Raw genomic sequence first — 27,259 nt, 5'->3', positions numbered from 1 at the left:
TGGTGGGAGCACTCTACCAGTAATGGGTTGCTTTTTCTTACGGGAAGGTGTCAGGCTAAAAGCTTACTTCAGAAGCTGTGAAAATGTCCAAATCAAGGCATCACCTGAGATGTTGTCTTCCTGAAGTGTGGCTGCTGGTGATCCTGGACGCCTGATACATGACAAGACACAGTGACATCTCTGCCAATTCGAGTAACTGGCATCTCCTCCAGGCTCTCTTTCTAGCACATGTGGGCAGTCAGGTCAATGGCATATTTCCTCCCTCTCCTCGGACTTCTCAGGGTCCTCTTTTGGTAGTTGTGTGTGCACTGCTGATCTCACCCTCCAGCCACTGGGACCTCTCTCATCCAGGTTCTTGGGGCTTGTCTGATGCTGCAACTTTTTTCTGCACTTCCACTGCTTTTATTCCACCATTTAAAAAGGACTCAAATAGGAGGATTAAGGCCCACCCTGTCTCTTGCTATCTAATTAAGGGACCTGAACAGGAGTAATTTAATAGAGTTGCCACCTCCAATGCACAGGAAGGGATTACCTGCATGCACATGACCTGTTCTGAGATCCCCAGATAGCTTCAAACTGTCACAGTTGTTTTCATGCTGCCCTTTTTAGGGATCAGAAAATATGGTGTTCCTGCAGCAAGTCCTGCAGAGGTGGGCATAGGGGCTCTCCCTTCTGCTAGTTTTCAGGAGAGCCATGTCATGAATGGCAAAGGCTTTCTTTTTCTTTATGGGGTAACCATTAAAAACGTAATGGGTTACACAACTTATGTAGCATTGCCAGATGAAATGAGGACACCTAACTTAAACTTAAATCTCATAAAAACAATGTGTATTAGCATATATGTCATATACAATTTTAGACATACTTATGCTAGAATATAATTCATTGCTTACTGAATTTCAAAATTTACTGGGGTTTATTTTTTATTTGCTAAAACTGGGAACATTATTCTTAGGGACATTTTAAAGGCTTTATTAATTGAAGAACTTCTCCTTGTAGCATATGTTAAGGAAAGAAGAGTTGAAAACAAGCTACCAGCCAAAAGACAGTAATTGCAGTAAAATTGACACTAGATAACATATATATACTCTTGTATAAACTGTTTATAATCAGAAATAAACATAAAATGTTTATAACGAATTTACATTGTGTATGCTTTTAGTTGCATGATATTTTCCTGAAAAGATGCAAAAGGAGCAAAAACATTAGTGTCCTCTGCTGGTGTGGACTGGGTGCCAGGGGAAGTGGGTGGGTGAAGACTTCTCAATACATTTTCCATTGTGCCAAATTTGACTTTCGCACCATGCAATGCTCACCTGTCAAAAGCAATCAAATCATTGAAATGTAAATTTAAAATACTTAACAACCAATTAATGAGAAAAAAGCATCGATTTTTCCTGTAAGCCTACAAGCCTGGAGTTCTTTGATGTGGAGGGACTTTCCAGCACAAACCAATGTTTATTTATAAATAATTTAAGTATAGAACCTAGGAAGAAGTCTTTGTGCTATGAATTAGGAAGAATCAATAAATTGCTCTAACAAAGTCCCTAATAATTTTGCTGTCCCATTATACTTTGAAGGGACCACCTGCAATTTCCCCTGTCAAAGTCCTGGATGAAGTTCTACCCTCCCCCACTTCAAGCCCAACTGCCCTCTGCCTCTCCCCCCTGTAGAATGTCTGAGTGCTCCGTTCTAGTCCTGTTGAGATTCAAACTTCTCCACCCTTTCCGTGGATTCCTGGGAATCTGTTGGCAGCAGTTCACTCTCAGGGTGTAGAATTGAATCTTTGCTAGAGGTTGTCAGGAAGCGGTGGTCAGTGTCCAAGTGTACCGAGGTGACTTCAAAAGGCAAGCACTTAGGATAAGGTGTTGTGTTATCAGGGTCCCTGATATCCTTCAAATCCATAGAAATTCACAGTTGACCCATCTTCTTGGAACAAGATTTGAGATGAATCTTGAGGAAGGAGAAATCACTGGACTCCACCAAGAACTTCTCCCCTGGAAATTGGTGGGGTAGGTTGGAAAGCCAAGACTTAGAGTTGAGGAAGGGGTCTCCTTAGAGGTACATCTAGATATGTGAGAGGGCTACAATAGGTATGAGAAAGTTTGGATGAATGAAGAGTTTCTCTCTAGAAAAAAGTCACATAACAAGTGTATTAAATGGTAGCAGGTTTATGTTGTGTGGTAGTTAGAGAGGCTTGTCTCCACCCTTTGTCATTACTTCAGGCACCTGGGAACTTGTGGTTTTACTCGAAGAATATGACCTGGAGTAAATGAGATCCTATGGGTGCAGTTAGAATCAATGGTCTAACGTAAAAAAACTTTTCAGTAGAGTTCATCATGGCCAAGTCAGCAGTGAAATAGCCTGTCTGTGAGGCAGCCTGGAAGTTACTCTAACGGTCCCAGCCCAGAGGCCTTTTGCTTTCACTCCTGGCAAATGATTCCTTTGATTCAATATTTCCAGGGCATTTGTGGTAACTTCAGCCTGTTTTAGAGATTGGGTTTACTTGGACTTTATAACTTTTTCTTAAACTGTGTAAACTCAGGTGTTCAACCAATTCATCTTCTATAATTCCTCACGGTGAACCCTCAGCTCTTCATTTTAAAGTTGAGGTGAAGATGTTGCTCATAGTCCATGAATACTGCATGGTCATGGAATAGATAGTGGCTGCTATTTGTTTTCAGTAAAACACTCAATGAAGGGTGGTTTCTTTCTGAAGAGGGGAAGGAGAAGAGATACAATTAGGTATATGTTACTCTACCACTATTAGTACTAGAAGTAATAGTAGTATTGGTAACAGTCTGAAGAGATGATGCAGAACATACCGTTAAGAATTTACGACCTTCATAACGCCCTTGTGCTGCCTAGAACTTACCCAAAAGAACATCCCTTATCTGCTCCTGAGCTTGCTGAGGGGTATTTCTTCCAAAGAATTCCTTGACACCAGCTCTTTGGTCAAGAGGCTGACTGATGGGAAACAGACTTGGCCCAGTGGTTAGGGCGTCCGTCTACCACATGGGAGGTCCATGGTTCAAATCCCGGACCTCCTTGACCTGTGTGGAGCTGGCCTATGGGCAGTCCTGATGCGCACCAGGAGTGCCCTGCCATGCAGGGGTGTCCCCCGCGTAGGGGAGCCCTACATGCAAGGAGTGCGCCCATAAGGAGAGCCAGCCAGTGCCAAAGAGAGTGCACTCTGCCCAGGAATGGCACCGCTCACACTTCCCGTGCCACTGACAACAACAGAAACGGACAAAGAAACAAGACTCAGTAAATAGACACCGAGAACAGACAACCGGGGAGGGGGGAGGGGGATTAAATAAAATAAATAAATCTTAAAAAAAAAAAAAGAGGCCGACCAAATGCCTTCACCAAATATTGAGTCTGGCTGAATTTCTGGTAGTGATTTCCTCAGAGAGGGGCTGTCCGGATAGCACGTGCTTCCTTCTCCTTAGCACTCAGAGGTCTGGGATCCTCACTGAGTGGGAGCAAGTTCTCTTATGGGAAAACCCTGATCTGGAGTTCTAGAACCTAAAATCACTAGAGGGACAGGTGCTATTCTGAATTTCCTCCACCTACGTGCCTGCTCACTTTTTGAAATTCATAGCTCTGATTCTCTTGATGTATGCATGGCCATTCCAACAGAACGGCATGCCTGTCCCAGCACCACAAAGGAGAAACATGTCTCTCAGTGAGGTGATTTATTGCAAATGCACAAGCAAAGAACTGGGAGAATCTTCCCAGAACCCGTTCAAAGTGAGAATGGGAACTTGAATTATTATAGGGAAAAAAACAGGGGAGAGACGGAAAGAAAAGCAAGTCCAAAACAAGAAACAAGTGATGAATTTAGACCTTCCAGGGGTCTTGTGAGGAGAGTACCTGCAATTTTCCAGTCCTGTGCCATCTCAAGCATGTTAAACTCATAACTATTGTTCCAGTTTCAGTGATTTATCAGTGACAGTTTAGATTCTGATATTGGTGCTTCTGATGCTATTCTCTGGTTTTGCCTTCAGTTGATATTTTATTCTTCTTATTCCTGTAAGCAGAACTGGGAAGGTCTGGTTGATGTCCTTTTGGGAGCTAAGAACAGAGTAACTATTAAGTTTGGATGAAGAGAAAACTATCTTAGTTATGCCTGGGTAGATCCAGAGCTGCGTAGGTGAAGAAATTTTCAATAAGTTCTCAATTTCCTAATGAGTAAAGGACAGTTCCTGAGAGCCTCAAGAGTGTTGCCTTTGTGGACTCTAAATCCACCCATTTCCTTGTCTCTACAGCATCTCCAGTGCTGGGACCAGACAAGACCATGAACTCTGGAGCCTCCCTGTATCCTGGTACTGCCCTGCCAATCCCTTCACCCATTCCTGGCCCACTGCCCCCACCTCCCTGGGGGCAGCACCTACCCCCATCTTTCCTTCCTGGCTGCTCTCTGCCACTCCCTGCATTCCCCAGGCCACAGTTGGTGACAGTAAAGGGGGGCCTTGTCCCCAGTGGAACTGGAGGTGAGAAGATCGTTCTTCAAATCAGAAAACTAGGGGGACTAGCAGAGCCCCCTCCTACTCAGCCTTTTGTCCTTCCTCAGATGCCCCACATTTCAAGTGACCCAAGGATCCTCTGTGGGGCTGCTCAGCATGCCCCTCCTGGGATCTTGAGGGCCTCTGCTCTGGAGCCCTTGATCCCAGCCTCAGCTGTGGGGTGCACCCAGTCCGCTGAGGGAGGTTGGACCCCAGGCCTTCCTCCTTAGGCTCCACCACCAGCTGCCCAGTTGGCCCCCAGGATTCCTCCAGGGAATGCTTTCTTCAGGCCACAGGGGGCCTCCATGGAGAGAGGTCCTCCCTCCACCCAGTCCAAGGATGACTCCTGTAAGCCCAAGAGTGTTTACCAGGACTTCCGATGCTGGCAGTGCTTCAAGTCCCTGGCCCGGAGGCACATTTGCCTAAGTCCTGATGCTGAAGCTCTTTCCTGCTTTCTCATGTGAGTGGCTTCCTCTTGGAGACACATTTGACTGTTTTGCACCATTCAGGTACAGAGGGCTAGGGGATGGATACCCCAGGTTAATGTCTCCAGAATTTCTTGACAGTAGGTCATGAGGAGAGAAGATCTATTTCTGGTTTATGACTGAGTTTCAGGTGTCTTATCTCAATTGATACCTCCCTCTATTGGGGGCCCACCCATTCTCTACTTTGGTATCATTATCCTAGTAACCATTGACATAAAAATTAACAATCAGAGAGGTGTCCTGTGATCGAGTGAGGAGCCATGATTTGAATTGAGGTGTGACTACAGACACCACACTCTTCCCCTTGTACTCTACCTTCCAGCAGAAGATTTGAGCATGTGTTGTCCATAGAAAGCAAAATCCACAGAGATCAGGCAAATAACTCTAGTTTTGCCCCCATACACATTGTTCTGGAGAATTCCAGTTAGAACTGGGAGGTGGTAAAAACTGTAGAGTTGTGAAGTACTTGGCTCCAATTCGATTTGTAACCCTGGAGAGGTTACCTCACTTGGTAACCTTACCTGTAAGGGTTTATTCCATTTATTTCAGAGCATTGCTGAGATGCTTACCTGATCTAATAGACAAAGTACTTCATAGGCACAATTTCTCATGCTTTCCTACATTACATGATAACTAGTCTTTTTCCTTTTTATTGTAATTCTTTGTTTTTTTAATTGTTATATTATCATTTTAAGATTTTGAAAGGACAAGGAGAGCAAAAGAGCTCACAAAAGGCGAAATTACCCTAACTAAAGAGTGTGAATGAATGATTAGCAATTTGACCCAAGACCATGGGCTGTTGTGACTGTGAGATAGAAACCATGGTGATAATATTTTCCTCTTTTCACACCTTGAACTGCCATCTGTCTCTGCTCTGCCCTGCCCCCAGTAAAATTATGTGTCAACTGCAGTAGAGACTATATCAAATAACAAGACACTTATTTTTTATTTACACAATGCTTTTCAATTTTTGACATCCCCAAAATATCTCCTGCCCCAGGGAAGAATTCAAGGAAGTCCCCCAAATTTCCAGCTTAAGAGTCTTAATGATTCTCCCACATTCTTGAACACTCTTGGACAAACTCTCCAATGCAGGCAGCAGCATGATGTTCTGTATCTTGAGGCAGCCCATGGCTGTCCATGGGCATGGGCTTTAACAACCCTTGGCTTTGCATATTAACTCCTCTTCATATTCTGATGCTCTGTTTTCCAAAGCACTAGTCACCTAATAGTCACCTGGGAAGTTGTTTACTTAGCTTTGGACCCCTGAGAATAGGCCCGGGATCTCCTTGTAAAGTGCTCTCCCAGTTCATTCACTACATAGTGCCATTGAAGATACAGAGGGAAGTCAGAGATTCCAAAACAATCATTTAACTGAGCTGGACTTTCAGAAATGAATCCTTATATTGATATTCAATAGTCAGTCAGGGATCGTACAAGGCAGATGCACTTAAAATCACAGGGTACACATAGAAAGGAGATAATGAAGGGACAGATGGTGGATAGATGTGATGGGGCTCAGGTGATGTTGGCTGGGTAGTATCAGGAAGGGGTAGGAGAAGGTGCATGTAGAATATTACTGACACGGGGAATTTTAGCCCAGTGCTTTGATCACTGGCCCGTCGGAAGCCTACCATGACCCTGAACGAGGGACTGCAGAGGGCCGTGCAGGAGTGGTGGCACACAAGCAACTTCAATTGGATGATCTACTACGAGATGGCAGCAAAGTGAGTCCAGGGATCCTTGTTAATTTGCGAGGTTTTGTGGCTGGGTGTGACTGGGGAGGATGAAGCCAGGCAGGGGACTAGCTTTGTTGCTGGTCAATAGAAGGGATACTTAGAGAAGGGGTGTCAACTAGGTCACTATTCCCTGGATATGGAAGGACCAACTCCTCTGTGCAGTCACTTTCACCTTTAGTACTGGACGGTTTTTCACCTTTTTTTCATAGGATGCTCAACCCTTCTCTGATACTGGGTCTGCAGATATCACAAAATTGAAGGTCTTAGGATGGGGTTGAGGGTAATTCCTACAGATCCTGATGGTGTTAAGCCTCTAGGTTGTAGGTACTTTGCAGGGGTAACATGCTTTAGAAGGCATGTTTCTGCCTGTCTGGGTGTCTGGGCAGCTGGAGCCTATTGGCATAGAACTTTGGGCCCACCTCTCCTCATGAGATAATGTCCAAATGGCTCCCTGTCATTCCAGATGAGTTAGAATTTGATGAGGTTGGTTAGGGGAAGCCAGGATCTCAGATACCCTGTGAACAATCTGTTCAACTGCATGTTAGACTCTTGGCTAAAACACAAAGCAATGACAAAAAATAAAATAAAAAGTACAGCATTGGAAATTGAGTCCCCTCCATAATGTGTCTTTCCAAGCATTTCTTTCTTTCCAAGCATTTCTCACCCCATGTCTTCATTCAGTTTACTGCTCCAAGGCTCTAGGATTCTTAGATCTGGGCACTGATCCCTACTTTATTTATATTAGCATCTCAAATCCCAGCATGTGATTACTGTCAGCTCATCAGTATAGTTTTTGCTATGACATCCTTGACTTGGGGATGATGGCCACCTTTGTGATCCTGTCATGTATCACACTGACTAATTTAATTCAACAACCTATATCAAGATTGTTGAAGCCCACTAGATCCTAGTTAAAAGAGTGTATAGTCAAACAATTACAACTTGTAGACTCAGTTTTGAAAATCTGCCAAGTACCAAACTGATTCATTTCTTTCACATTCCCGTTAAGTGATGATGAGTTTTGTTATAGGTGAATGGATGATGTGGGGGCCTCATGAAGTACCCCCAAACTGTGGTTGTACTGCCAGGAGTAAAACCCCTCTTGGGAAAGCACTTACCCAAGACCTTGATATCCTCCCAAGACACTTAGTTTCCCCTATTGTTGGTGATGATCTCTTTTTATAGGCATCACAGTGGGCCAGGCCATCTTGCCAACATTGCTTGTGTCTTCCTCCCATGCTAGGTTCAAGGAGTTTGAAATTGAAGAAGAAAGGCAGATTCAGATGCTGGAGGAGAGGAATGGTTTCCAGTGCCCTCCACCTCCAGCCCCTCCAAATCTTCATCCACAGGTGCCCCCAGGCACTATGGAAGGCCAGAAGCCAGGTATGGTTCATCACATTCCAACAGAAGACTAGGTGCAAAGGGGACTGAGAGAAGGCAATAGGACTCATGAGCTACATGCCTTTCAAGATTTGCCTTCTGTATTTCCAAAGGGAAACCCATCGAGAACCCAGTTTCTCAGTTACCCTTTGTCATGGGCTAGGTCAATTTTGTCAGCTGTCCTAACGGCACTCCCATCTTCACTGCCAAAAGGGACACATTTATATAATATTCCTGTGATGAGGGGATGGATGAAGGGATAGCTTTCAATATCACAAGTTCCTCTTTTTCTTAAAGAGAAACTTTCTCTAAGATCATTCATCTTTTAAATTTTATCCTATAAATGTTCATGTAGTTTCAGATTAGCCTGAACCAAGTGGAAGCATTTCCTATCCCTCAAATATTACTCTAACCAATATATGGTTGGAAAGTAAAAGCTGGAGATTCATTCCACTTTTACTTCTTGACCTCTGTCCCTACCTTTAGTGTCCAATCCAAAAAAGTCAGGGCCCAAGGCCAAGGCTTCCAACCAGAGGCAACGCAGACAGCAGCGGGCTCTGAAGACAAAGGCCCCCAAGGAGATCTCATCCAAAGCCGTAAAAGAGTACACTGACCTCATGGGTGGGCTGGTGGGGTCTTTGCACTCAGCCTCTGAGGGGGAAGATGGAAAATGGGGAGAGGAAGAACATGGACAGCAGGAATGGGATGGAATCTATGCAGACCCAGATCTCTTCAACTACATCCACCAGCTGTGTGCAGAGGAAGACTTCATCACCAAGGTGGGTGGATTTTAGGTGAGGTGTCTAGCAGAGTCCTTAGTTTTAGCACTGTCAGCATGTTCAGGTCTGTGCTTCTTTCCCAGTCTGTTGAAACTTGGGTCTATTCCTTATCTCCTGAGCAGTGTGCAGTGGGTACATGTATGTGTTTTTGAGTCTTTGTGTGTGTGTGTGCATGTGTGAGTGTCTATATGTGTAGATGGTGGAGGTCATGATCCCAAACATCCACAGATTGCAGATTGAGGTGCAGTGTCAATGCTTTCTCTCCTGCTTCCAAAACCGACAGGTGGCTCTTTCTCAAGGGTACTCAGTCCCCTTTTATTACTGTTCCCTGGTGGAGGCTATCATTCTCCCTTGATTCCTAGCAGAATTGCTTTCCCCAGGAGCACATGTAGACTTCTTGTCCCTAACAGAAGAGCTGCAGCAAGAGGAAGGACTCACGCCCACCCAGGTAAACCAAGGGTGGGAAGGCCTCACAACATGTAATCTACATGGCCTTGTCTAACCTACTTTGTCTTGGGTGGCATGGCTTCTCCAGAAAAATAGCGGAAGGTGTGGGGGCAAATGGAGAACCAGTAGGGAGGAAATTATGGAGAGGTACGGGCTGGGTGTGGTTAGGACTGAAAGTTTGGGAATCCTGCATAGGAAGATGGGTAGAATAAACTATAATATATGTCTACAAAACCTACCTGCCTTCTGCCCGAGTGCAGTCATCTTCACCACACATTCAGCCACCTCATGTGAGAAACATCTGCAGTCATTAATTGTCTATTTCCTTGACAACAGCTAGTTGAGAAGTGTCTGCTGTCCTTGAAAGATGTAGAGGGTATGGAAGCACCTGCAAAGTATGATATACCTGAGTTGGACACAGTTCCTTCCACATGCAAGTCCAGCAATGGTGCAGAGAGTAAAGCTGACCATGGCCAACTGCCAGGGATTCAAGTCCGTACTGATGCCCTACATTGGGATGGCAGAGCAGACAACAGCCTGGACCTCCATAAAGACATTGCTGTCTCTCCAAGGAGACAAGACGATCCACAAATCAGGAAGAAACAAACCTCTTATCATCACCAACACCAAAGACACTCTTCCCTTAGATTTGGAAGAAGAGATGAGTTGGCTCTGCAAGAAACCTTTCCTAGAAGTACCAAATCCAAGCCTGCAGATGTGTCCAATGAAGAGGGGGATGAGGAGCTCCCCAGCCTTGCATTCTTCTTGAAACCGCCACATCAACTGCATCCATGGAGACTTGTCAAGAGTCCCCTCACTCACTCAGGCCATCACACCTCTGGAATCAAGAGAGCACATGGAGAATCCCTGTCTGTATCATCTCTGAAAAGAGGTCACAATCAAACTCCTCATCCTGATGCCAAGTCTCCAAACACAGCATTAGCTGAAGGTCCATCTTCTGCTGGAAGAAAATCCCACTTCATAGCTGCCTTTGGGGCTTCTGGGAGGCAAATGTTGGTGCTGGGTGCCAGTCAATCCTCTCACTCGCAAAAAAGAAGGTGTGATCAACTTTTGGATCCTAGAAAGAAGAAGCCCCGATGCAGAGAGTAGGGAGCAGGGGGCCAAACTCTCCACATAACAGACCTTCCATTGTGGACCCCCACAGTAGATTTCCTCTTGCTTTAACCAAATGACTCTACATGCTGCTTCCCGGTTCTACTGTTATTCCTTGGCATTTCTAGAGACTGTGGGAAGGACATTGAGGGCCTTCAAAGGCTTTCCAATATGACTATGATACCCTTGGTAGGGGATGAGGAGTGGTAGTTTTGGGAGTTTTACAGAAATTTTATATAAAGTTAGTTTTGATTTAAAATGCTCTCAGTTCTGCAATATTGTATATGCCCAACATTGCTGCTTCAGGGATGGTGGAATGTTGAAGGTGGAGGAATATGGATGGCTGCAGTCTCGGTGGATCCACAGGTGACTGACCTAGTTCTGCCCTCCTGCTTCAGTCTATATTCTTTCAGCCTGCTCCTGGGAAAAGAGAAATGTCATGGTCTTCCTGTTTAGTGACAAGCCCCCATTGGTCTTTCCTTATGCCTTCTCACAAGCCCTGGCTCCATTGTGGGTGGCCATCAGTGGATGGCCATCAGCATATTACCTGTATCTCCTAACACTTTCCTCATGGAAAGTTGCTCTTCTACCTTTTTGGTTTCTGGAATATCAGCTAATTTTCTATAATTGATATGTGAGTCAACACCCTCCCCGAGCATTCTTGTGCTTTCCTTACCTAAAGGATGTAGACATTGGAGCTTCCATGGTCCTCAGCACATGCAGGCCATGTGTTGTGTGGTTGGTTTGAGTAGACACCCCCAAGCCTGCTTCCCAGGGGCATGAATCTGTGTATTTCCGCCTCTATAGAGGAGATAGCACATTAAGACTCAGGAATACTAAATGTGTTACTAGAGTTGGCCTATTTCTTAATGCTAATAAGGACAGAAAAAGAATGTGGGGTAAAAAAAGATTCACAAGTCCATCAAAATGTATTTGTATGCAATATGATATAGGGACGGAGGATATTAAGTCACTTTGTGTATTTCAGTGCAGGATTGTGTCTTGTCCAAGAAGCTGGGGAAGGATTCATTTTTGTGGCCAAGGGGACTGATATTAGGAAACTTTGGACTCTTCTGAGGATCACTCAACAAGCACTGTTCCCTCTCCTCACCAAATAATGACTAAAATTTTTATACGGAGCACAGGTGGAAAATTATATTCATGTCTAAAATTGTTCCTTTACAATGAATGTCAAACCAACTTCATTGTAAAATAAAACAAAGAGAAAAATAAATGGTTTGATTTGTTTAGCATGCTGTGGGCTGCCCTGCATGTGCAGGGTATATTTAAGCTGGGAGGAAGGTGGAGAAGGGCTGAGGCACTCAAACACCCCCTACCTGGGCTCTTGTCCGGGCCCATGGTTAAGAGCAGTTAGACAGGCTGGGGATGTGGGGTTTAGTGACTAGGATTTGATTCTGGGGGGTGTGGAGAGTTTAGATGAGCACTGGGTGGACATGTTCTGGACCTGAGTTAAGCAGTAAGTGCCCTATGAGGTTACAATCGAGGAAAAAACCCTGAGATCAAGGAGATACGGTGCACACCCTCTTTGTACTGAAAGTTTTCTTGTTACCCTCCAATCTCTAATTAACCTCTCAAATTGAGGTGTCCATGGTCCAGTCTCTTGACTCATCCTGTCAGCCCTGAAAGGCTCTGAGATTCCCTGACACACACCCTTGTTCTTGGCCAGTGCTGCCTTCTCTAAGTGCTAAGTTCTGATTCCTTCCCCATTGACTTTGTGGTTCAGGCAATCCATGACTCCCAGAGTGTGTCCTCTGGGACAGCTCAGCACACACAACTGGGGTTGCATTGCAGGGTGGTGTGCCATCACATAAGCAAAATGGCGATAAGGCTGCCCTTTTACCAAGGTTTCCTGGCAACCCATGCTTGCTGCCTGCAAAGAGCTTGGGATAGAAACAGTCACATATCAGGACCCTCTCCTCTTGTCATTTTCACATATTACCCACAATTCTGTCCACAATTTCTCCTTCACCTCTACTTCTTTTTCCAACGCGAGCAGCATCCAGGGGCTGTCTGCCCTCTACTGCCCTTTCTGTAATGGAATTTTTACTTGGCCATGCTTCTGCAGCTGATGCCCTCTCTCTGTTCCAAGCTGGACCTCACCAAAGTGATGTGGGACTCATAGGCTGTATGTCACAGAGGCAGGATGACAAGGGTTGGGCACCAAGCAACAAATATCTAGAAGATTCCTAAGCACCAGGTCATGCAGGCTCCATTTGGGTAGAGCATCCTCATCATGTGTTCCCATACTGCTTCTTCCTGGTGTTTAAATCAGTGACCACATCAGTCATTAATTGATAATATATTGAGGGAACAAAAGAGCCCTTGCTCCACCATTCACTGCTGTATGACTTTGGGAAAGTCACCAAGTCCTTTCCACTCCAAGTTCTTTATTGCAAATTGGATGCAATATAGTTCAGCTCAGGATGTTTGAAAGAGTAAATGAATCCTGCTTGTAAGAAACTAGTGCAACTCTCCTGTGGTCTCTCTTCTCAGTCAGGGACAGAATTCATCATCATTTTTAGACCAGGGCTTTTTGGCTTTGCTCTCATGTTTTCACATACCTGGGTGTCATCTCCATCTCCCATCCTTGTTTTGGTTGAACAGTTGACAGCAGGTGGGAGATTCTGGTGTTGTCCAAACACTGTTCTGTGCCTATTCCCTAAAATATGTCCATGAGCCTGCAGAGTGAGAACTGCCTGAAGGGCATTCTGCCTGAACTTCCTCATTGACCACCATCTGACAACCATGTGCCAAAGCCCACCAGAAGTGTTGGCACATACTAGGCATTTATTCCACTGAATTGCTACTTCTTCTCCTGATTTCTGTCTCTTCTTTGGGAACATACGGAAGGGCAGATTTTGTGACTTGAAGTGTTGAATATTCTCCCAAGATGGTCAGGAATGGAGGAAGCCTTTGGAGAAGTCCAATTTGCTGCCCTCACATCTGCTTGACGTTTACAAATTCACACACATTCCAACCACAAATCTTCCCACACACACATTCCACTGTCCACCGCCACCTCACTGTATACTATCAATGTCCTCCCCAGGGTTTATATTTCATAGTAAACAACTCTTCCAATTGTTTACTCCAGAATTGTATGTAAATATACAAGTATAGAACTCAATTTTTTTTCACTCAAGATAAAGCCCTTAAGTTACATCCAAACTATTGCATATATCAATAGTGTGCTCCTTTTTTTTTAATTTAAGAATCCAATTACATACGTTGAAAGATTAGGTACCAGCCATGGTTCCATTATGGTTTACAGTTTAGGCCATAAATCTTTATAAATTTTTGGTGATATCTAAAATGTCCTGTATCCATCATTTCAAGATCATACAGAACACTTCCCTTGACCCCAAGTGATCCCCTCTTCCAATTATTCTATTCCTCTCTCCCCCTGCACTCAGGGCCCACACTGAAACCGAAGCTTCACTTCTGGGAGGACAAGTTTTGTAGATACTTGCAAGAATGCTGAGGGCTTGACACACTAGTCTGTCCTCCCACACTGGGAGCCAACTATGCTCTTGAGAGACATCCTCCCCTCTGTTGGAGAATATCAGGCCTCCCCAGGATGGGGTCATAACACCTTCCCACTCATTGTATGGGCCTACACTCACTCATATAACACACTATGACATGATGAGCACTTACAAACGCCCTAGAAGCCTGACCCAGGTGCACCTTTGCCAGAAGACGCATCAAACACCTTAAACCAGTAACCCTTCCTTATTATATTTTCTAAAGAGGTTTCTCATGATTACAGTTTCAACCACTACCTGACAATATCTTCTGTTCTCCTGCTCCACCCAACAGTCTCCCCAGTTCCTTGGACCATCTGACCCATCCTCACCTCAAGCATTCAAAACCGAACCCAGCAGTGTCCCTATGCCCCTGTTGTATCCCTTCACGCACAACTAGTTACCTCTAATTTATCATAGGTTTCCCCCATGTTAGTGTCAACTCACAAACTTTCTCTCACCAACTATTCCCTGTAAGCCTATCTTCCACTCTCTAACTCTCTGAGACAGTTTGATTTGCTTAATTCATAACAGAGAGGTATTCTACTATATTCTACTACAGAATAATTGTGACTCTAGCAATGGAAATTATATCAATGATGTGGAGACAGTGGCCATGGGAGTTGCTGAAGGCAGGGAGAGGGAAAAAGCAGTGTGATATTGGGGCATTTTGTGGGCTTGGAGTTGTCCTTGATGCCTTTGCAGGGACAGATGCAGGAAATTATATATTCTGTGAAAACCCAATGGATGGACTGGTAGAGACTGTAAACTACAATATAATCTATAATCCCTGCTGTGTAGCTGTGCTCCAAAATGTACTCATCAACTGCAATGAGTACCACATTAATGAAAGAAGTTGTCAGCGTGGGACGAGTGGGAGTTTTGTGGAATGGGTTATATGGGAACCTATTTTGTAATGTAACATTTCGTGTGATCTATGTATCTTCAAAAACTTTAAAAAAGAAACAATACTTATTGAGCGCATGCAGAATAAATGAATGAGAGAATATTTAAACTTAAGATAAATGAGGATGTTCAAATATTCTGAAGATTGTCATATAAAAAAAGTGAAAGTTTGGCTGTTCAGTATGTCTTCAAAAGGCAGACTTTAAGGAATAAATATTAGCAAACAACTGAAGGCAGGATAGTTGTACAAGCATATCAATGATCTAAGAGTTTCTTTTCCAATATCATACACTTTGCACTTACTTATCCCTTCTGCTGAAGGAAGGAGTAACTTAAAACTTCTCCTAGACATCTGCATGCTGGCCCATGCAGAGTGCTGATGCCCGCAAGGAGTGCCTTGTCACGCAGAATTGTCCCCCACAGAGGGGAGCCCCATGCGCAAGGAGTGTGTCCCATTAGTAGAGTGGCCAAGTGTGAAAGCAAGTTCAGCCTGCCCAGGAATGGTGCCGCAGACACGGAGAGTTGATGCAGCAAAACGACACAACAACAACAACAACAACAAATAAGAAACAGATTCCTGTGCTGCTGACAACAACAAAAGGGGAGATAAAGAACACGCAGCAAATGGACACAGAAAACAGGGAACAGACACCTGGGGTGGGGGGCAAGGGGAGAGAAATAAATCTTAAAAACTCTTTTCTTTTACATCCAAGTCATCCACTGCCAATAGAGAATGCATTCACAGCATCAGAAAAAAGTCTAAAGCTAACAAACTGTTTGTGTACCCCAGAAAATCATGTTCTTAAAGCTGTCCATTCCTGTGGGTGTGAATTTAGAGAGGGTGGGCCCTTTTGATTAGGTTACTTCAGTTAATGTGTGACCCAGGCTGGTTCCTAATCCTCTTAATGGAGTCCTTTATAAATAGGGTGAATACACTGAGAGAAATAAAGAGAAAGTCCAAGAAGCTAAGAGAGAAAGCCAGAAGCAAGAAGCTGAAGCAATGAAAACCAGAGAAAAAGGAAAGCCCAGCAGATACCACCATTGCCTTGCTATGTGACAAAGGAAGCAAAGATCATTGGCAGCTGGTCTTTAGGGATATTCTCTCAGCTGACGGCACCTTGATTTGGACATTTTTTCTCAGTCTCAAATCTCCCAGCTTGTAAGATAATAAATTTCCATTGTAAGATCCAGTCCAATTCTGGTATGTCGCACTGTGGTAGCTTAGCAGACTGAAACATTGTTTCCTCGGCTATGTTTTAGTATTTGACATCAATAAATCTCAGGAGGTGGGAAGACATAGAGAGCATATTCTCCAAAAAGGATGAGTCGAATACCCAGCAACTGTGCATTTCCTTCTGTGGGAGGATGTCCTCAATTTCTAAATGAATCACTACAATTATCAATCAATGGTATAGATGGGATTGACATGTGTGTTTTGGGGAAAGAGCAAGGAAAACACAGCTGACCACCAATGGTCTACATTAAACAGGAGAGCTATATTTTAGGTAAACAGGAAATACAAACTAACCACATAACACCACTGTGGCCCACCCAAATGATTAAATAATACAAAGAAGGAATTGTTTCAAAAAATTCAGCATACTTTTCATGAACATATATATATAATATACTTCGTGTTATATATGTACTTTATTACATATTTAGGAAGGAATGCTGAAGTGCATAATGCACCCAGTAAATTGAAAATAAAAGATTTACATTTTTTTATTTGTTAGTATTCAGGACTCTGAAGGTGGATCTTGAAGTCAGAATGCCCCATCAGTTTTCAAGGAAAGCCATGGTGGTGGTTACTCTAAAGACCTGCTGTGCATTGGGGATTGGTGGGCCTGGGGCAGCTCTGGTAAGAGAATAAACCTGTTAAAGGAAACATTCCAAGTCCCTGCCACTGGCTTTTTGAGTATCACTCTTCTGTGGTGGAGTCAGCTTGCAATCGGTGTTACAATATCCCTTTCACAGCCTCTTCACCATGAAGGCTGACAATAACTGCAAAGCCACTGGCAATTATAAAAGGATAGGCAAAGTCATTGGCAATGACACAAGTGTCCTCATTGTATCTCTTCACATCTCCATGATTAGCTGAACCATCTCAGAACACAGGTAGGTATTGATGTTCATAGGATCCCAGGAAAATACCTCCACAAGATTCTCTGTACTATTGACCAAACTACCACAAGTTCAGAATGGGCAGATTTTATAGCAGGTGGCATTCCTTTCCAAAGAGAGTTTGCATTATGCATGCCATTTTGGAGCAGATATATAGCTACAAGCTGACCACATAGGGGTGTAGCAATTCCTCCAGGAGCCTTGAGTCCCTGGTTCTTGTCCTGATCTACTGCATAATTAAGGGAGTGAAGTTCATCTCATCCACAAAGCTTGGACTTATGCACACACTAGACATGAGAGGGTGGGAAGTCCTGGGGATATCCTAAAATTCTGCTTATCACAGGTTCCCCTAGAATTCTTGTCCATATGGGATGGACACTTCCTTCTCAAGGCAGGTATTTGGAACTGAATCATGTGCCCCACAAATGGCAACTTAAGGTCAAATCCCTGGTCCCATGGGTGCAGACCCATTTGTAATTAAGATATTTGAAGATGGTATGAGTAACGGTATGCCCAAATGGAATACAAAGTGAATGTGGATGGGCCTTATTCCTAAATAGCTCAAGTCTTTATAAGCAAAGGAAAATGGACACAGAAGTAGCCATGGTCAACAGCCAGAAGCTGCAAGTCAGGTGAACTCAGAAAACCAGAGGGAAGATGATGTGCTTTGCATTGTCATGTGACAGATAAGCCAATGCCCAAAGGTCCCTGGCAGCCAGCCTCAGAAGGCAAAGGTCTTTATGGGAAAGCATCACCTTGCTAAAGCCTCCATTTTTGACTTCCAGCCTGAGATCCATGATCCAGTAAGTTTCCAATGTTGAAGCCATTCCACTGAATGACATTTTTTCAGTAGCTGGGAAACTAAAATTGCTGTATTTTTCAAATATGTGACCACAACTTGGATCTCCTCCCAAAACTGTTTCAACTGTATTCAAATCTCTTCTCTTCCTTCAGTTATTATATCACTGAAAAGTCTTCCAAATTATACTTACTATAATTGTACTTAATTTATACTTAGTATAATTTTACTTAGACCACACTCTTACATAATTTATTACATTTCACAACACTGCAATGTGTTTGTGATACATGACCTAAGGGAGTCCTGTGTCATGTTATGCATATTTGTTTTTTAAGTCTGCAAATTTGCTATACACTTATTGTTTATGTATGTTCATGTACGAATGATATACTTCAATAATTGTTATAAAAATGGAAAAACAAAGAGAGTTCCACAGTCCCATCCTCTTCTTTAGAAGCTCTATAGAGAATCAGGATCAATCAGGGGTCACCAGTGACAGAAATATATATACAGGAAGAGATTCCTTTTAAGGAATTGATTCATTTGATTGAGGAAGGCGCAGAGCCTGGAAATTCCAGTGTGAGGGTAGTTGAAATCTTCTGTCTGTATTCCTTACGCTGGAACTAGAGGAGGCAGTGGAAGGTGTAGTCTTGTGGAAGTACTCCTTATGATACCTGGAATACCCACTTCTCCCTTCTGAGACCTCTCACTGTTTGCATTAGTCCCAATCACATTGTTTGTCGTAACTTTCTTCATTAGAGTCAAATCATTTTAGGCATGAATCCCATCTACGAAGTAACTTTGCAGAAACAACTAGGGCAGCTTTTGACAAACAACTGAACACATAAATTAGACATGTTGACACATAAAACTAATCATAACAGTCTATCCATTGCCAATTGGACATCCACTGACATCTCAGATAAACTATACTTTATCTCCAAATAAAGACAATAACAAAACCTCATTTCCATCTGACATGATACAGCTATCCTGTGTACTACTGAATGTTCACTAATGTTTCCTCAAAATAGGAATGCAAGCACTTGGGTGACCAATATTCACTCTTACCCTTTCTATCCTGTAACCTAAATACTCTGACGCAAAGTTAATGCAACTTATCTTATGCGGGGATAAGAGAGAGATGAAAAGAAAGACATTTGTTTATACACACAAACATATGCAAAAATGCTTCTAACAAAATTAATATTAATAGCAATTATAGTCCTTGTTGTGGCAAATGGTCACATCATCCTTACTGGTAATTACAACCACCTACTTCTATTATACATGCATAATTCATTTCCCCTCAGCAAACGAAGTAGCTGTTTATGGTTCTTTCCCTAGTGCAGTAACCCATACCTTTTTAATGAGTGGTATGGGCTATTAGTAGTCCTGTGCAAATTGATTGTTAGAGTTCTCCTTTGACTTTAATCACAGGGAATGGAAATACAAATAGATACCTAGATAAGGAATATCCTGTATTCTGGAACTCTCTTCCTTACTTCCATTTTGAAGTAGCAGCCTAATTTCCCCTAGGTAATCGGGATCAATAACCTCAGCTAGTACATTCAATCCTGTCTTTACTTGTTGATTCAGAAGCATGAGGAAACCAAAGGGGTTCACAGCAATTTTGACTTCCAGTTCAATGAAATCATTTTTTCTCTTTTCTGGAGGAAAAGCATAAGTTTTGGTGATAAGAAGCAAAACACTTGGCAGAAGATCCTTAATGAGTTATCTCCATTGCCATCCCTTGATTTCTGGACTCACAAATCATGGCTTTGGGAGAAGCAGAACCATATATTAGATTGTAATTGAGTGTACATACAGCTTCCTGGAGGACATTTATCTAGACCTGCAAGGTATGGCCACCCAGTTAACCCCATAATTGAATCTTCCAAAGGTCATTCCACTGATGTGTCAATTCAGCTGCTCCAGTATGAAAATGAAAGGTGAGGGAATTCCATCAGCATATGCCCAGTACTGCATTTCATTAACCATGAAGTGGGTTCCATGATCAGAAGCAAAGCTGTGTGGAATATCAAGATGAAGGGTAAGATGTTCCATAAGTCCACAGATGGTAGGTTTGTCATGGTTGATGTTTTCAGGGAAGAAAAATTCATATTCAGAATAAACGGGGAACTGTACCTATTTGAATAGGCATTGGTCTGATTGATACATTCGATAAAGTGGCCAGATCCTTAAAAGTGTAATCTGCAAAGGCATGCCTTAGATTCAAAGGAAGAAATAGTTGGAAAATAGAAGGATGAAAAAGGATTATCATGTGACAGCAATCATAAAAGGGGTGGAATGTCTCTTGCTTTCTGATATAGTAATTGCAAAAGTTTAAATATTGTGAAGGCTACAAAAGGTTATGTTCTTGAACTCATCCATTCCCATGAGTGTGGGGCCATTTGATTGAGCTACATCAGTGCACAGTGACCCAGGTTGGGTCTCTACCCATTTGTTGGGTTTTATTTAAACTGAGAACTGAAAGAAGAGTTACTCAGAAAGAGAGCCTCCACTTTGACCATGCCATCTGAGAGAGAAGACTTCAGGAATGGCAGTGATTAGCTGCCATCTTGCCTTGCCACATGGCAAGACTCCAGGATTTGCCAGCAGATGACATTGGTTGAGAAAACATCTCTGCTTGTGCCTTAATTGGGACATTTCAAGTCCCTTTGTAAAAAACTAACCCATTCCTGGTAACTTTGCATTGGCAGATTTAGCAAACTAAGACAGTATGCTTTAAGGCAATAAATGTTATAAAGACAAAGAGAAATATTCCATAATGATTAAAATGTTATTACATCTTAAAGACATGGCAATTGTAAAATATGTTCATGCCTAACAACAGACACTTAAAATGCCTGAAGAAATAACCTGAGAGATTTGAAAGGAGAAAGAGATCATTGAACAGTCATAGTCTAAGTTTTCCATACCCACTCCCAATAATTGATAGAACTACTAGACATGAATTCAGCAAGGTATAGAAGATTTGTGCAACATTATCAACCAACTTTACCTAACTGATGTGAACAAAACATTCCATCCATTGGCAGCAGTATACACACTCTTTTCAAGTTCACAGGAAATGTTCTCCAGAATAGAAACTCTGCTGTTCAAACGGAAAAAACAACAAAGCAAAAACCTAAGGTCTGTATAACTTTAAAATTATGCAAAGTGTTTTCTCCAATTGCAATGGAATCAAATTAGAATCAACAATTGAAAGGAGTCCGTAAAACCTCCCGGTATTTGGAAGTTCATTAATGACCATTGGAATAACCCATGGGTCAATGAAGGCATTACAGGGAAATTGCTAAATATCTTAATCAGATCTAAAAAATAACACACCATATCACAACCTATGGGATGCATCAAAGAGCAAAGCTTACAGACTTTGAGGAAGATTGCATCAGAGTACACAAACAGGGCTCAACTCTCACAAAAGCAATGGAGAAGAGCAAGGAGATGTCTGAGGGACTTGTGTCAGGGGTTAAATAACCCAGACAGTACTGCCCAAGGCCCAGGAGGGCAAGGGACAGAGAGCCGAAGAGCCCAAAATGTCAACTGTGAAGTACTAAACACCCCTGGCAGGAGGAAAGTGCTCCCAGCAACCATTCTCAAGGCATGAAACCTGATAAAACCCATATCTAAGTGCAGTTGACTGAGAGGGGAACAGCCATCTCCCTCCCTGGGAAGAGGGAGGGTGTGACAGAGGACAGAGTGGTTTCCCTTCTGTGAAACTGACCAGCAGAGCCAGATCAGAAGCAAGGCTAAGCTGGGGGTTGTGGCACTTCCTTGGAAGTGTTTGCCAGCGAGTGCCATCTGCTAGCCAGTTGGGAAACAGCAATGAGAAAAACTGCTTTTAGGTCACTTTTTTTCCCAAAACCCTGGGGAAAAAATATCTGTAACCCATTAGTGAACCCCTTGCCTGGTTTTGGTTATATAAGGTTGGCTGGCAATTTCAAAGCCTCAGAATGAGGTGAACCAAAACAAAAAGAGGTATTGTGATAGAACAAGCAATCATTCAAAGATGATCTAATACTAATCTTCCTCAAGATGTTCCAAAAAGTCAAACAGGAGAGAACACAAATAAATACATTCTATGAAGCCAACGTCACTCTAATATCAAAACCAGATAAAGATGCTACAAAAAACAGAATTACAGACCAATACTTATAATGAATATACATGTAGCATCGTTCCAAAAAACACTTCCAAACAGAATCCAAAAGCACATTAACAATTATACACACACACAAAAAAATTATACACAGGCAGTATAATTATACTCAATGGGAGAAAATATTGAAAAATATTGAAAATCCCATATCCAACAAGGGATTGATATCCATGTCATATAAAGAGATCATACAATTCAACGATGTAAAGACAAGGAACCCAATTTTATAAAGGGCTCAACTATGGAGACACCCAGGTCCTGCAGTCATACCAGATGACTCTAGAGTTCAATGCCTTGTCAGCGGGCCTTACTCTGGAGTTTGTGCTCCTGAGTGTGATGGAGTTGGACTCAGATGTGACTTCTCTATGCATGCTTCTTATGTCACTTTTCCTGAACCTGAGGTTGGTGCTGGGGTTGGTGTATGCTCAGGAGACTTGAACCTCGGGACTGTCCATGTGCCAGCTGGGACCTGAGCTTCAGCAGAGTTTCAACACCTACTCTCCAGTTTGTTGGACTTAAACCAGTCTGCCAACAGAGAGGTGAGGATGGTGAACGAGCGAGTCTACAATGGCAAGTGGGAGAATCCCATCTTTCAGCCATGTGAGATTGAAACCCTCCTCGATTTTTTAAAAATTATTTATTTATTTATTTTCTAATTTAAATTTAAAAAATATGAGGTCCCATTCAACCCCACCGCCCCCCCCACTCCCCCTACAGCAACACTCTCTCCCATCATCATGACACATCCATTGCACCTGGTAAAGTTCATCTCTGAGCATCACTGCACCCCATAGTCAATGGTCCACATCATAGCCCAGCCTCTCTCACGTTCCATCCAGTGGGCCCTGGGGGGATCTACAGTGTCCCGTAATGGTCCGTGAAGCACTATCCAGGACAACTCCACGTCCCGAAAATGCCTCCACATCTCATCTCTTCCTCCCGTTCCCCACACCCAGCAGCCCCCATGGCTAACGTTCCCACACCCATTCCACATTTACTCTGTGGACATTGGATTGGTTGTGTCCATTGCACACCTATGTCAAGTGAGGGCTTAGATTCCACATGGGTACTGGATGCACTCCTCCTGCTTCTAGTTGTAGACACTCTAGGCTCCATGTTGTGGTGGTTGACCTTCTTGAACTCCATGTTAGCTGAGTGGAGTAAGTCCAATAAATCAAAGTGTAGGAGCTGAAGTCTGTTGAGGCTCTGGGCCTGGGTGTCATATTATTAGTCCAGAGATTCAAATCCCCTACATATATCTCAAACCCAGCACCAACTACAATTCCAATAAAGTAGCATGCAAGTCTTGCGAAAAGAGATCCCCTCTGAGTCCAATTCCATCACGCAGACTCAAAAGAACCAATACCTGGGGTTGTATCTACCTTATCTGTCTCTTAGACTCTGTTCAGTTGTACATAGGGGTATTCCTTGTGACAACCTCCAGACTCTGTTTTAGAGACTCACAGCCTTATAATCTCATTTCTCCTTTCCATTTCCCCCTTACATTAGGTCAAACCGCTTCCCGAAGTCATGTTATTATATGTAGACAGGTATATTCTGCTGTTACGCATTGAATCTTTAATTCAAGGCCATTTTCTAGTTGCTTCTTCAGCTGGTATGTGGTAGTGATCCCTCGGTGCCAGGGAGGCTCATCCCCGGGTGTCGTGTCCCACGCTGGGGGGAATGCATCACATCTACACACTGAGTTTGGCTGTGAGAGTGGCCACATTTGAGTAACATGAAGGCTGTCAGGAGGAAACCCCCAGGCACAATGCTACTCTAGGCCTTGTTCTTATTGCAGGTGTATAGGCTCAAAAGTGTAGCCATTAGTATCAAGAGCCCACTGTTGGGCCATCCTTCCTTCCTGGTTCTTGCCGTTGAACCTGGAGGATTGCCGCTGCTCTCCCAGGGCCCACAACAGTGACCCCCCAGCCAGGAGCCCAGTACCCCCCCAGCTGTTGTTTTTAATTGTTTCCACTATGAGTATATATAGACATTACCATATACCCTGGGCATATGCCCTGTATAACTCCCTGTCAACCATATATATCTTGTCAATAACATCCCATATCAGTATTCCTCCGCTGCCATTGTTGAACCACTCTGTGATCCAAAACTTCCCGTAAAGTGAATCCCAACATAATGTCAGCTTCAGAAGAGTCTTAGATCACCGAAATTCATATATACAATATACAGTATTTCCCCAGATCCACCATAAAACCTTTTCCCTTCCACAGCAATAATCTTTTAACTTATTCATATCATATTTCCTGAAACTGATGTACAGATTCCGAAACTATAGTTTTCAAACAAGGTAACATTTGTGCTTACTATGTGGTCCATACTTTAGGTTGTACAGTTTTCTAAATTTTTTAGTTATCCTATGTTTTCTCTTATGGATTTCATTATTAGTCTGTCATCCCCTATATGTTTTTGGTGTAATATTAGCTGTTTTATATCATCCTCGTGTACTCTCACATAACTCCTCTTTTGCCCCCTTATTTACCTTTGTTCCATCCATTGCACATCCATTTTCCCCTCCCCTTAGGGCCCACAACGCCTGCCAATCTAATGCCCTGGGAGCCATCCTTTCTCACGAGAGATACAGCTCTCTCTATTCGATGGCATTAGTCTTCCCCAGGATATGGGTCCACCCCACCCAATGGTAGAACCCACCTTGGCAAAATGAGCCTTCAGCCATTCCCTACGGAGTCCGTGCTGCATCAGACCATACCCCCTGAGCATCCTAACCAGGTAACCCTCCTACTTATACTTTGATACGTTTTACTCAACATTTAGTTCTCAATGAACTTCTGACACTCTCCCATGTTTGTATGTTGCCCCTCCCTCCCACCTATTTCTTGGACCATATTACCCCTCTTCCCATCCCCAGCCCCCCTCAAACCCAGAAAACCCCACCCGAAGGTAACCCCTTGCCCCCATTTTGTCCCTTCTTTGTGCTCATACTTACCGCCAGCTCATCACAGATTCCACCCCTGCAGACATTAACTCACATCCTTCCTCCACCCCCCAATTTCCTGTAAGCCTATTTTCCAGTCTCTAGCTCTCTGAGGCAGCTTGTTTATTTCATATCATTGAGGTCATGTAGTATTTGTCCTTCAATGCCTGGGTTGCTTCACTGAGCATAAGGTTCTCAAGATTCATCCATGTTATCACGTGTGTTTGTAGTGTATTTGTTCTTATACCCGAGTAGCATTCCATTGTGTGTATATACCACATTTTATTGATCCACTCATCTGTTGATGGGCATTTGGGTTGATTCCAACTTTTGGCGATAGTGAACAATGCTGCTATGAACATTGGTGTACATATATCGGTTTGTGTCCTTGTTTTCAGATCTGATGGGTATATACCCAGCAGTGGTATTGCTGGGTCATATGGCAAATCTATAGATAATTTTTTGAGAAACTGCCAAACTGTCCTCCAGAATGGTTGGATCCTTCTGCATTCCCACCAGCAATGGATGAGTGTTCCCCTTTCTTCACATCCTCTCCAGCATTTGTATTCTACTGTTTTTTTCATGGCTGCCAATCTTATGGGAGTAAGATGGTATCTCATTGTAGTTTTTATTTGCATTTCCCTGATAGCTAGAGATTTGGAGCATTTTTTCATGTGCTTTTTAGCCATTTGTATTTCTTCTTTGGAGAAGTGTCTGTTTAAATCTTTTTCCATTTTTTAAATGGGTTGTTTATCTTTTTGTTTTCGAGATATATGAGTTCTTTATATATGCAAGTTATAAGTCTCTTATCAGATATATGGTTGCCAAATATTTTCTCCCATTGTGTGGGTTCCCTTTTTACTTTCTTGACAAACTCCTTTGAGGTGCAGAAGGCTTTAATTTTGAGGTAGTCCCATTTATCTATTTGTTCTTTTGCTGCTCATGCTTTTGGTGTGATATTCATGAAGCCATTTCCTATTACAAGGTCCTGTAGATGTTTCCCTACACTGCTTTCTAAGGTCTTTATGGTCTTGGCTCTTATATTTAGGTCTTTGATCCATCTTGAGTTGATCTTTGTATAAGGTGTGAGATGGTAATCCTCTTTCATTCTTCTACATATGGCTATCCAGTTCTCCAGGCACCATTTTGTTGAATAGGCCATTCTCTCCCAGTTGAGAGGGTTTGGTGGCTTTATCAAATATTATATGGCTATATACATGAGGTTCTATATCTGAACTTTCAATTCAATTCCATTGGTCTGTGTGTCTCTCCTTATGCCAGTACCATGCTGTTTTCACTACTGTAGCTTTGTAGTATGTTTTGAAGTCAGGAAGTGTGATTCCTCCTATTTCGTTTTTCTTTTTCAATATGTCTTTGGCTATTCAGGGCCTCTTTTTATTCCAAATAAATTTCATAGTTTTTCTAGTTCCTTAAAGAAGGCTGTGTTGATTTTTATTGGGATTGCATTGAATGTGTAGATCAGTTTTGGTAGGATAGACATCTTAATAATATTCAGTCTTCCTATCCATGAACAGGGAATATTCTCCCATTTATTTAGGTCTTCTTTGATTTCCTTGAACAATCTTGTATAGTTCTCGATGTATAAATTTTTTACCTCTTTAGTTAAATTTATTCCTAAGTATTTGATTTTTTTATTTACTATTGTGAATGATATTTGTTTCTTGATTTCCTCCTGATCTTGCTCATTATTGGTGTACAGAAATGCTACTGATTTTTGCGCATTGATCTTATAACCTGTGACTTTGCTAAACTCATTTATGAGTTCTAGGAGCTTTGTTGTAGATCTCTCAGGGTTTTCTACATATAGGATCATGTCATCTGCAAATAATGAAATTTTGACTTCTTCCCTTCCAATTTGAATGCCTTTTATATCTGGTTCTTGTCTCAGTGCTCGAGTAAGTACTTCCAAGACAATGTTAAATAGGAGCAGAGACAATGGGCATCCTTGTCTTGTTCCTGAGTTTAGAGGGAAGGATTTCAGGATTTCGCCATTGTAAACAATGTTGGCTTTAGGTTTTTCATATATACTCTTTATCATGTTCAAAAAGTTTCCTTGTATTCCGATCTTTTGGAGTGTTTTTATCAGGAAGGGGTGCTGTATTTTGTCAAATGCCTTTTCTGTATCCATAGATATAATCATGTGGTTTTTTTCTCTCAGTCTGTTTATATGGTGTATTACATTGATTGATTTTCTTATGTTGAACCATCCTTGCATACCTGGAATAAATCCCAATTGGTCATGGTGTATAATTCGTTTAATGTGTT

The 27,259-nt window shown here is 42.6% G+C and overlaps 2 long non-coding RNA genes across 3 annotated transcripts in view; both read right to left on the bottom strand.

Moving 5' to 3' along the window:
- Window positions 1–910: 910 nt before the first annotated feature.
- Window positions 911–10,009, bottom strand: LOC139437662 (uncharacterized). Its single transcript, XR_011647593.1, has 2 exons — window positions 9,578–10,009; window positions 911–2,713 (listed from the first exon to the last, which is right to left on the bottom strand). It is a non-coding gene; the product is annotated as an uncharacterized lncRNA (long non-coding RNA).
- Window positions 10,010–11,131: 1,122 nt separating this feature from the next.
- Window positions 11,132–27,259, bottom strand: part of LOC111766368 (uncharacterized) — a 64,593-nt gene continuing 48,465 nt past the window's right edge. For both annotated transcript variants that reach the window (XR_009183695.1, XR_009183694.1), the window contains exon 8: window positions 11,132–11,252. This is a non-coding gene — a long non-coding RNA (uncharacterized lncRNA). The remainder of the gene's footprint in view (window positions 11,253–27,259) is intronic.

This window comes from Dasypus novemcinctus, chromosome 26 (genome assembly GCF_030445035.2).
Source record: "Dasypus novemcinctus isolate mDasNov1 chromosome 26, mDasNov1.1.hap2, whole genome shotgun sequence".
Taxonomy (NCBI): Eukaryota; Metazoa; Chordata; class Mammalia; order Cingulata; family Dasypodidae; genus Dasypus; species Dasypus novemcinctus.
Note: the sequence above shows the minus strand (reverse complement) of the source record. Positions and strands in the feature narration are given on the sequence as shown.